Source organism: Chondrus crispus, genomic scaffold (genome assembly GCF_000350225.1).
Source record: "Chondrus crispus Stackhouse genomic scaffold, scaffold_82, whole genome shotgun sequence".
Taxonomy (NCBI): Eukaryota; Rhodophyta; class Florideophyceae; order Gigartinales; family Gigartinaceae; genus Chondrus; species Chondrus crispus.
The window spans coordinates 85,373-97,469 of record NW_005178745.1 but is presented as its reverse complement, the minus strand read 5'-3'; positions in this window follow the sequence as shown (position 1 = coordinate 97,469).

Below are 12,097 nucleotides of genomic sequence, written 5' to 3'. Positions count from 1 at the left end.
CAAACGGCATCAGCAACATCCAGCATCTCTTTTCTCATCGTCAACGTGCATCACTTTCATCGCTTCAAATAAGCAGGACGAACAAACTGAATTGAACAAGTCTATCTCGAGAAGCAATCGCATTAACACGTCGCAGTTTTCCATCAACTGCGATTGCATTAGGGAGTCGGAATGAATTTTATACTTAATGCTTCAACAACGCAAATGTTTTAAGAATGATGTATGCAATGGGGTGGCAGAATGTAAAGACATGTTCTACTCGTAAAAGATACTCTGTCTCTCCTACTACATCTACTTTTATTGTTCTTCGCCGCCTCTGTACACCATCAATATGGACGGATATAGACATGTTCTTTTCTAAACACACTTCTCACCTTTCTGAAAGCTTTTGGGAATCTATTGAAAATCTACTTGATGCAAGGAGTGAGCTGATTCCAGGAAGAATCAGCTCCCAGTTCATACAAGGTCAAGCGGAAAGATTTTCACGAGCCATTTTAGACAAGAGCAGTGTATTTGGAAACTGTATGGGTTTATTGACGGAACTGCCATTGGAATCGCTCGGTCGGGCGGTTATAATAGTCAGCTGGTGGCATATAACGGCCATAAAAGGAATCTCGTATTGAAATATCAAGCAGTCAATAGTCCAGATAGTATGATACTTCATGCACACAGTCCTATGGAAGGACGGCTCCAGGGCTAGACATTGTACGTCAAAAGTGGTCTGGGTGAGCCGCTTCCTGCGTTGATAAATATATATAGGAAGGGATACAGTCCCTACGGTGACTCTGGATAAAGCAGATGGTGGTTCATGGAAATTCTTTATCAAGGAAGCAACTTGAGGGTAGAGCAGAGAGCATTCAATAAGGCTATTTCATCATCGAGGATTTGAGTGGAATGGATATTCAAGGAAGTGAAGATGAATTTATCCACACTGGACTACAAACGCAACATGATATCGCGTTTGTAGTCCAGTGTAGATACAGATGAATCCGTTAAGTTCATAATGAAGTTAATGGATTCATCTGTAGGATCACTTTACATGGCCGGCATGCTACTCTGCAATATGAGTATTTGTATCTACCCTAATCAGATGTCGAGCTACTTTAATTGCAATTCGCCCACCTCGAGCATAAGCGCTAGCCATTGATCTCGCTCCTCGTCCGGCCGATGACAAAGTCCGCTCTGTTCGCGGTCTGCGGCACGGCCGCGACGGGACCCTCGCGTGAGCGGAAGCTCGGCAGATATAGTTTGCAAAACAGTTGGTGACCACCTGCTGGCCTGGCGCTTACATGATGCAAATCGGGATGAATGGGGTTGTTTTCCAAGGTTCTAATACCTGAAAAAAAGCAATGAAAATAGGTTGAGGTAACGGTCATCATCTTGGCGGCGAGAGAGCTGTAGGCAATGTGCCTGGCAGGCCGCGAACACAGTCCAACGGTCAAACAAAACGAAGAAAAACAGCAACAGAAACAACCACTGCCGATGGCACGCGCTACGGAGCGTTCGAGGCTCCCTTTCCCCTTGTGTGGGCTTGCCGCCCACGGTAGCTCAACTCCGACGGGGGGGTAAGGAAAGATGCCCGGCCCGGAAGGATAATGGTGGTAGAGACTTGTGAAGACTTGAGTGCTCGGCGAGTGCGGGTTGGGCTTGTGTACGAGAATGTAACTGCGGTTCGCTGGGTTGTAAGGCCAATGCTCGACGAGCGTCTTCAGCGCCTTGCGTATAATTCAAGGTCTTCGACGGGGGCTTGTTCAGCACTACCAGACGGGATCATAACCGTGTAGCAACGCTACTACCGACGTGTTGCCCGATGGCTAAAAACACTCTCACCAGCGCGATCGCGATCGCGGTAGGTGGTACCAACTCTGTCTTATACAGTAAGACCTTCGACGGAGGCGTCGTTACAACAGCCTTCCTACGGAACTTGAAACAGTAGCAGCGCTACACAACGTGTTGCCCGATGGCTAAAACACCTACACCGGATCGGTCGCAACCGACTCAAATGAAACCAACACAATTAAGGGAAAAATAGATGTAGAGATAGAAAAGGATAGGAATTAGAGATAGAAAAGGTAAAAGGATAAGGAAAAGGAATGGGACCCCGAGCAATAGAGGATGTCGTTAGCAGCGTAGAAGGGAAGCGCGTCGCGTGAACGGAAGCGGTCTTCGACGAAGGCGAGATCTAACTCCGGCAACTCGGGTTTGATTGGGAAACAAAGGAAAAAGGAATGGGACCCCCGAGCGCTGAAGGATGCCGTAGGCTGAGGTAAGAGGGAGCGTCTTGGTAGAGACGGACTTCGACCAAGGCGACATTCAACTCCGGCAACTCGGGTTGCCTTTACTGACTTGGTGGTCAGAGGGCTGAGGTATATATCGCCCTGCCGGAGCCACTACAGTAGCTCTCGGCGCTAAATCCAAAATCCAATCTAATGTTAGATAATTAATTGGTAACTAATTAAAATTAAATAATAAATTAATATCGTGATCCATTTCACACTTGTGTCCACCAACTGGGACTACAGTACCCAACGTTCCAGCTTCCCAAGTAGCTTATTGCACTACAAGAGCGACCGCCAATTGGCTTTCGATAGAGAATTCCTCGAGGACTTTGGGATGGAAAGCGCCAGACAACTCCCTCTCACTTTCTTAAAATTCAGTTTGAGGCAAGAAAACGACACTCAAAGGTAAGCTGCTCTCAGGTCTGCGTTCTTATTACGAAATAGCCATTTATTTCGCTTGCAGTCCGCCCTGAAAACATGCTACACAGCGAAGTGTGCACATCACCGTTTACATCTTCCCGAGACACCATTATCTCCAGCACCGTCTTCTCTCCATTTTGTGTCCTTCCCAGATCTGGTGCATTTACATATCCAGTGGTGGAACTACTCTCATTTTCCGCAGAGCTCTGAAAAGCGAGCAAACGTTTTGAATAACTCTTTTTGGGCCCTATGGACAGTCATGTGCCCATAACAGTCATCAACATGCCTCTCAGGGGGGTTACAGCATTTATCTGTACTATAAGGTCCGTTTGCAGTCGCCTGGAACGCTCCAGCATCGTGAGTTTTTACTTTCTTGGGCATTGGCAGACAGGATGTGAAGAGGCTATTGCAGGACAAGCTTACAAGATGGGCAAAACGACGGCTCACTGCGGCCTGTTATGGTAGCGAACGGAGATGAAATGCCCGGGGCCTCCTCTATTTGCTTTCAAGCCGTACTTTTACGGGCTCTAGAGCGGAAAATGAGATTAAACTCGTTTATAACTTCATGGATTGTAACATCTTCATTTTATGCTCTGTGGCGCTTTACAAGTATGGTAGACACGGAACTCTTTGCAGATTGCTTCAATCACAGCGTTGTACTGGAAACGTACTGCAGCGCTGATGTGGAAGATGTCCAATTAGGTTCCAAAGGCACATGGGAAAGCAACGAGGAGATAGTTGAGGGCGGCGCAGCAAATCCTCCATTCGAAAAAGATTTAATTAACGAAGTATTTTTGAAGTTTGAGAGAGGAACTAGGAGAACGACACCATTCTGCAGATGTGCACTACTTCCACTTTCGAATAGGTATAAAGTGATGTCGCATTTAAGCAAGTTAAACTCAGAAGGGCATCTTTTTGTGACTATTCCTGCAGACTGCATTTCGTTCCAAAACGAGCAGGTCTTCGTTTCAGGCGACTGATTCACGCCTAAGCCAAACATTTACCACACTGTCGGACTGTTTGTTTGGTCCAATCGGGAGTCTCTCATGAAAAACCCACCGCCTCCAGATGTCCAAGAAATGTACTTCGTATGAACCCGCTATGCTTTATGCCAATCAGAAAAGGTCGATATACACAACGAGGCGTTTCTGCGGGCATTCCCGCTAGAGCTCCGGGGAGATTATTGTGCCTTAGACGATTTTGCCACATATCTTTCTAATTAATATACACCACAAAGAGAATGGATATTCCGCACTCGTGAGCAGTCATGAACCTAATCGACTTCTACGGCAACTTAGGCTGGACGAACAAACACCGCGGCAAGTCGAGAATTAGGTTTGACGGAAGTAGAAGATGCTAGAGCTGTACTTCGAAAGTTTAAGGTTCATTTCTAGACCGCGGCATAAAGCGCCATCATAAATCCGTATATCCATTCCGATCCCTAAAACTGCCTCTGCATTCTGCAGTACCATATCTCGACTCGTTTTGAGTCTTGTTTCTGCAGTACATCATTCTATATCAAGTGTTTACTGTTCTAAACATGTGAACACACTTTGTGTTTGTTTCGTTTCCTTTTGGAACCACGCCATTTCCTTGTCCTTGTTCATGCATTATGTCAGAAGTATTTGTGATCTTAACGGAATCACACTCCCAAAACATCGTCTGCTACAACTGCTCCTCGTATGACCACCACATACTGTATCCCCTTCCGCTCTCACTTCTTTAATCCGTTTCTTCCCGATGTGACGGCTTGTCGAAAATTCCGGTCTTTCCCCTTCCGCCTAGCCACGCTCCATTCGCCATCTTCACATAGTCCCCTCCAATCTCCAATTGACCCTTAAACGTTTAGAGTAAAGCGCTCACATCTTCTAGTTCTGTCAAATCTATTTCTCCAGACGAAGAGCTCTGCCAACTGGAAGCACCAAGGATTTGAACAACTTCCCACGCAGATTGGTTGCCATCTTCATCGTCATTCTCTACTAGCTCTACCTCCACTTCTGAGGCCAGGGGACCAGTATTAACGGAACTTTCCGCACCATGTTCAGAGAGAGAACTCTGAGCGATACAGTCAATTATTTATAGTTCATGTCTCGTTTCAACTTTGTTGCTACAAATATATTCATTACATTGACATCCTATGCACTTTTTACCCTTCTTGTTACAGAGGCAACGTTTCGTGAAGCAGCCTCCCTTGCAGAGGCAGAACTGTACTGCACAGGAAATATTCCTCTGAGTACGATAAAAACAGTCCACATCCTCCAACAGGACGTCCCTATTATTTTCATATCCATAAGTAGGGCTGCAGCCACCTACACGATATAGTGAAAGGTCCTTGGACTCGGGCTCGCCCCAATACTTAAAAATCACGAAATGTGCCCTCTTGGCATGTAACATCAAATGTCCAACAGGTGGTAAGAGTTGGTTTGAACAGGTCGCCGAATCTGCAACAAAATTGCGCACGTCTCGCTGCCATAGTGTCGACTCGACAGAATGCTCTGACACGAACACCTCTTTTTCAACACCTCAACTTCTTTATAACCCTTCAAACCGCTTAGAACTTGAGTGCATAAAAAAGCCATTTTGCTCTTGTACTGTAGAGAATTGCGAAGAACTCTGATGTCGCGTTTGAAAAGGATTACCAAACAAAAATATAATGCAAACTGGTCGACATTCTGCTCAGCAGGAGTTCTCAGTCCTCCTAAATACTGTCTAAACCAACCAAAGGCCATTAAGAATACCTCATGATCTACTCCATATATATACAGCAAATAGTCTGAGCCTGCCAGATTTGACACCAGAGCAGACGCTTCTCCGGTAAACTCTGCCTTACGAAGCACTCTCCTTGCCTCATCAACGTCATGAACAGTATCATTAAGCACATGCTTTATACCTAAGCCATAAAGCTGTGGGTTGCACATCATAATCATGAACACATCTGTGTCATCTGATACTATCACAGAAGCACAATTTCGAGTGCATGACGAGCTACACCTTGACGACTTCCAAGCACTTAACTCCTGCACGACATACTTCGCCACCACCGTTACGAACCTGGTTTCTGACTCTCGGTGACTAATGTCCATTTCGCTGATATCCGTCCCTCCATCTCTTCTAAAAATCAGGCACTTTGTTCGCGGAATGATAAAAAGATCATCACAAACTGCCTGCCCTTCTGCAACGCTTTTCTTTTTAAGCATCACGGAAACCTTCAGAATATTGTCGCAGTCTGGCGTATGCCTTCTTGGAATGTAGTCCCTCGGAGCGCAATTGCTGAAATCTCCTTGAAGGGAAAACATCCCACCGTGTAAGTACACACAGGGCTTGAACTTTGTCTTATAGTTCGACTCACACATAACGTCGAATGCAGCAATCGCAGCACAAAACAAATGGAGTGAAGAAAGCTCGTCTTTGTACGACCTGTCACTTAGGAGAGTTTACCACGGCACATTTCGATGGTCTAGAAAGTCGAGTCTGTTAACTGTAGCGCTCATACCATAGCCCTCATGTCCTGTACGGGAATTTATTTGCTCCTGCCGGCATCTCTGCGTCTCTGCTCGGCTAGTTTGTGAGTAATCACTCGCGATGGGTCGTCAATATGCAAATGTAGCTGATGCAAGTATTTTTCCCTTGGTCCCTTCAGCCACGGCCGCAGGATAGTTCTCATTTTTCCTGTTACAATGTCCAGCAGTGAAGTCCCTCTGTCGCCTTTGTCCTCCCTGTAATGAAGTGCGTTCATAATATCTATTTGAATAGAGAAGTATGGCTCGAAGGTGGCTTCATAAAGGCTGCGGGACACGACAACATTGTCATCAGTCGATGTTAATAAGCCATTCCACGGATATACTATCTCTCGGTTGTTTCTAGTACAGTACTTCAGAAAGCGGGATTCGCTTCCATGTTTTATGGCACCAGTGAAATCGACAAAAGCAATCTGCAAGTGGTGATATGAGGTGCCGCGATTGATGAAGCTCGTCCCATCTCAAGCGCACTTCATCTATGGCCTGCTTATTACCAGCCTGAATTGCTTTTCTCTCCTCCAAGTACAAGGCATCTTTAAACTTAGAAATAATGCGCCTCCGTTCCGTGACAACTTTTACGAAACCAGCTTTGTCCTTGTGCCTTTCCATGGTTCTGACAGTTGTACCCATTACCATGCTTGAGTTTGGTATCTCGCCTTCCCCTTCAAGAACGGCAAAACCGTTATTCTTCGCCATTGATTGAGCAGGTGTCAGTACTCTTCGACGCTTGGTCCACTTCTTAAATTTCGCCCCGTCAAAATAAGTACTTGTGTCTTCATCTGTAAGGTTCCCAAACAACTCTGGGAAGAGTACTGATGCGTGGAGATTCGCTGTATCATGCCCTAGTTTCCATATGTCAAGGAGTGTTTTCTGGTCGTTGCCCAGGGTCATTCTTCGTTTTTGGACGGCGAACACGTTTGTCAACCACTCTGATCCGCGATGCTCCCGGTTGAGGAATACGCATTCTCTCATTAAGTGCAGCATCATAGCCACTGTTTTCCACTGACAAGCGTTCCGGTCGTACTCGTTCAGTGGACCTGTCCCCTCACCCCCATGTATATTTGCACGTTTAGACCCAATAAAGCGAGAAGTACCTGTCATATATCTGCACAGTGAGCGGCACAGTGAGACCGGCATTAACCAGACAGCGTAATTCTGTAAGTGCTGCAGCAAGTTCACACTTAAACCGTTCAAATGTCTTACAATTAGCATTTCTAACCCCTCATCCAGGTGCCCATATGTCCAGCCACGAGAATCCTGCCCGACGCTTCCAATCCCGGTAAAACCCAACAGTTTCATGACGCTGCGACCGGGTTGCTTAGTGAAAAGTTCTTCAGCTACAACAGTTGGAGTTATACTCCTCATGAAGGCATGATGTACTGCTAACTCCCGGTATTTGAGATGGCCAGAGGAGTGCAATATGGCATGATGATGAAACAAAAATGCCTCATTCAAAGCAGTGTGGCCTGTGCGAGAAAATACGTGAAAGCCAACCGTCGGGATCAAACATCCTAGAAGAATTGTCTTCACGAAATGCACGCCATTTGGTCCACCACAAAACTTTTTCTCCAGCTCCTTCCGCAGTACGGCTCTGAACTCTATAGCTTCAGCAGTTACCAAATCCGTTGTTTGATCAGAAACAGAACCGCAGGGCTTCTGTTTATTATCACTGTTGTTCCATGCGTCCTTTTTCGCATGAAATGATGCGATACAGTCACTTGAAACCTGTTTCTTGCCTATCTTTTCGTGCAATGCTGTAACGCGCCTTGCGACTCCTTCATCCTCCATACAAACCATGCCTCTAGTATGGATAATCATAGCACACGCTAAGTTGAACAGAACTGCGCGGTTGTTGCGAGCGTGTGAATGGCTGATGAGGTTTTGCGCTTGACTGGGTGACAGCCCAGAGCAATTTGTCATCTCCTCACCACCAAGACCATTCCACATGTCTTTGCGGTTCGAGTACAGTATTTGTTTCTCTGCATGAAAAAACCCTATGAATGGAATAAGCCATTCATGTAGGTCCACTTTCTGCAGCGTACGATTTTTTCGGGCAGCTCTCCATGACTCTACCCAGAGTGTCATGAACATTTTATGGGACGGCTGGTCACCCGCAAGCAAGACGTATCTAGAGCATCCGTGTTGACCTGGTCTTACAGATTCTTCTATGAGTTGCAAAAACCGCCTCGCCGTTAAAATGCCTGCGGCCGAATCTTGACTAATCTCAACGTAGACTACATGCCCCCATGCGGTTTAAAACAGGAAAGCATGAGGGTCCTGAAGTTGATAGGCCGATGATGCATCAACGAGTCAAGACCTTCACGTGTTCCCGTGATGTATTCAGCATTTGCACCTTCGAGTCCCCCAAGCAATTGTCTGCGATACAAAGAAGACATGCCAAGCACAACAGACTGGAACTGTAGAATTATCGCCTCATGCTCTCGATTTGAAAGACTGTCCGTAAAATTTTCACGACTTCCCAGCTGTTCCATGCGTCTCCATGACGATTGGCGCTGTCTCTTCAGTTCTATTTCATTCCGCCAACCTTTTGATTTTCCTCGCACGGGCTTTCTACTCTGTCCTTGCAGTAAGGAACCATTTAGATTGGGCATGGCGTTGCCGTCCACCTTGACCGCGTGTAGTGGTTTGATATCCCAATTATCAAATTGGAAAGTAGGAATTACCACTTCATCCATCTCACTCACATCCCAGCGTCCACGACGCTCCCGCTGCGCTATCAATTCTTGACGATACCTTTCCGTTTGGTTGTAGGACACGAACAGACCAAGAGCGTTTAACACACTCACAAATGAAGGGCTTACCTCGCATATGCCAGCAATAGAGACACTGATAGTGAAAGGGCCAGCAACGCCGTTTGTTCTGGAGAGGACCATCTGCTCGATGACCTTCAAGACTCCGATGCTTATAAGTAAGTCTGACCTTGTATAGTTAGAACACTTTCAGTTGAGGCACTCTTCAATAGACGGAAGTGGTAAGGCGTTGGATTTGTTCAATATAAGAAAAACATCATGAAGTTGTTTGTTTGAGGCCTTTGCCATCAGATGCCAGTGCGCAATGCGTCTTTGCGAAGCCATGGACATCAGGACATCACTCCATAAAAGCGGTGGTATGGAAGAAATGACTGTCGAGAGAGACCAGTTGCCGGTCCAAAAAGAATCCTTCTCCGAGATGAAATAATCGGCAACATCACCAAGCATAGATCTCGTGTGTGCAGGGGACGGTCTGGTAAAGCCTCTTGTCGTGTTTGCATCGGAGGCAGCCATCTTTCCCAACATACTGTGCACTGATGTAGCGGGTATATAGTAACGGAGCTTGAAGCTCAGCTTATGTAAAAGCATCCCCATTCCTGCTAATACATTCCAAATCTTTTTCTGCAAGGTTCTGTTGTCTATTGGAGCATTTTGAATCACGCTAGTGCGGTCGCCAATATTGCAAAGACTTCGACGACAACTGCAGACATATACGAATGGTACCCTTCTTAGAATGTGACCTTCTATATTCAATACGATGCAAGAAGACTTTAAAGTCATGGCAAGGCTTTTGACAGGACTGCTATCTCGCTAGAATGTATCTGCCGAGCTTTCCTGCAGAGCATGTACAATACATCGCACAAGTAGGCGGTCCACCACGCATGAAAGACTTTGAATAGATATGCTGGGTGCAGAGCAGTTTCGCCCTTCGTTGACGATGTACAGACAACTTGAACAACAGTACTTGCCCATTGCATCTGAAAGCTTTAAAGAACCATTGGTATGATTGTGTACAGCTTCCTCCAGTTCAAAGTAGCTCTCATTGCTTGCAAGAGTAGCACTGTAGAACACCTTAATAGGCCAGAGTCTCATACTGTCCAATGATACACGCGAACAGCCCAACCTTTAAAGACGAAGAAACCATCCTTGCTTTCACCGGAATCAAATCCAGCCCTTCGAGAGACGTTTCTAGAATATCTGCTGTGATTCATATGCACATGGCACAAAAGATACTCACGAGGATTGCGTAGCAGCTGCCAAAGTACTTTTTCGTCGCATTTACAGAGCCGCGTCATTTCCGATATCCATGTGGACTGCACACCTGGTGAACTCTGAAGGATATTGTACAAAGTCCAGTCGCATGTTGGATTGCGAGTTCTTTCGCTGTCAGATGCAGTGTCTCTCGATATTGTGGTAAGGCGTGGATGGTCTCGCAAATGATACATGTACGTGAAATCAGTTTTCTAGAAATTGCCCGCACTCTTGTAGCCCATGCTTGCAATGCGCGACTTGATTGCCCCTTTCCGTACTTTCGTGGATTGATGATGATATAACAACCATTTTTTGTCACGACACATTGTGCACAAGATGGAAGACATGGAAATGCGAGTCGTCAATAGACGCAAAGGGGTTTTCCAGATCACCAGTATATACTCTAGCCCGCACAGTGATCTGCTGAGGTGTACGTCTGATCCGGAGGCTCGGTCTGCGCTTGTCACCAGTGTTACGAGCAAAGCGGCTTTCAAGCGGTGGACCATCGCGCAAGCATGGATCCGCAGTTACGATTTCCCGAGCCTCCATTATCCACCCGCCCACGCCTGGTTATGGGCAGCAGCAAGCAAACTTGACAACAAAGAAACTAAGATGGGTGGGGAAGGCGCCGCTTGAGGAGGGAGTGCACAAGGGAGCTGCGAATGCCGAGTTTTCGGGATAACACAAAAATGTGCTCCCACGGCTTGTCGGTGAAACATTTTCTCACAACGCACACTTGACTCGGTATCCCAAAAATTTACCATACCTCCCAAATTGCGTCATTTTTTACTGGTAGTCACCGACTGAAAAGGAATTTTTAGTTAGTATACAACAGTTGAAAGCGGGCTGGGATGCCAATTCTTGACTCCTCGTTCAAGGGCCTTTATCAGGAGCTTGTACTTGGCTAACTCTATCTCTCGCATTTTCTGACGCTCCTCACGTTATCGTGCACTGAGGGGGAAGACAGTAGGTCTCGCCTCAGGCAGAGCACCGCGCGTTCGGGGCGCGGGGGTTGATTCGGGAGACCACCCGTGGGGTAACCCGCACGGCGTCCGGGCTTCTAACGCCGTAGGGAAATTAAGGGGTGTGAAATGTTTTAGTACACGTGTATGAATACTTTGTTCGCAATTTCAATCACGGAGTTGTAAAACGTAATTACGCGAGCGAACGTAGCGCTCTCCCCCTGTAGTCGCACGCCGACATGCGAATCATAGACAAAACGCTCGGCGAGTGCAGCAGTAGGGTTAGGCAGTCTGCCGTAGCGCTAACCGCCATCATCAAACGCTACAGCAACTGGCACAAGAGTTAATCGACCTTTCGGAACAGCTCCACAGTACCTCTTTGGACATCCGCGTCTGTCATCGAATCGAAACATGAGGATCTACGTCTGGACCGATCGGTAAGGATCGCTGGGACGCTTCATCCGCGCCTTTCACATCACTTTTGTTCCCTGAAACAGGAATACATATGTCTTAATATTGATTCAGAGTTCGTATGAGCAACTGCGCACTTTTCAGCCCGTTCTAATTAAAACGTGGACAGACATTTCGGACAATAACGAAGGCGCTGTAATGTTTGTACCGCATTTGATCGCTGTTTTCCTCACGAAGCGGAGGCGTATGCTCCCTAGTATCTCGTATTGTGTACTGTATGCTCCTAGTAGCCCGTGAGATCACCCTTCTTCTCCAACACCTCAATTGAACAACGATGAATAGAATCATAAAAGCTATTCAAGTACTGCTCTGTAATAGACCTCCAGCAATCTATAGTTCTATCAGCATGGTTGTTCAGATTGTTAAATTGGCGTCGATGCCCATACACACGCCGAGGTAGTAGACCTCAATCGTACTCGTTTATG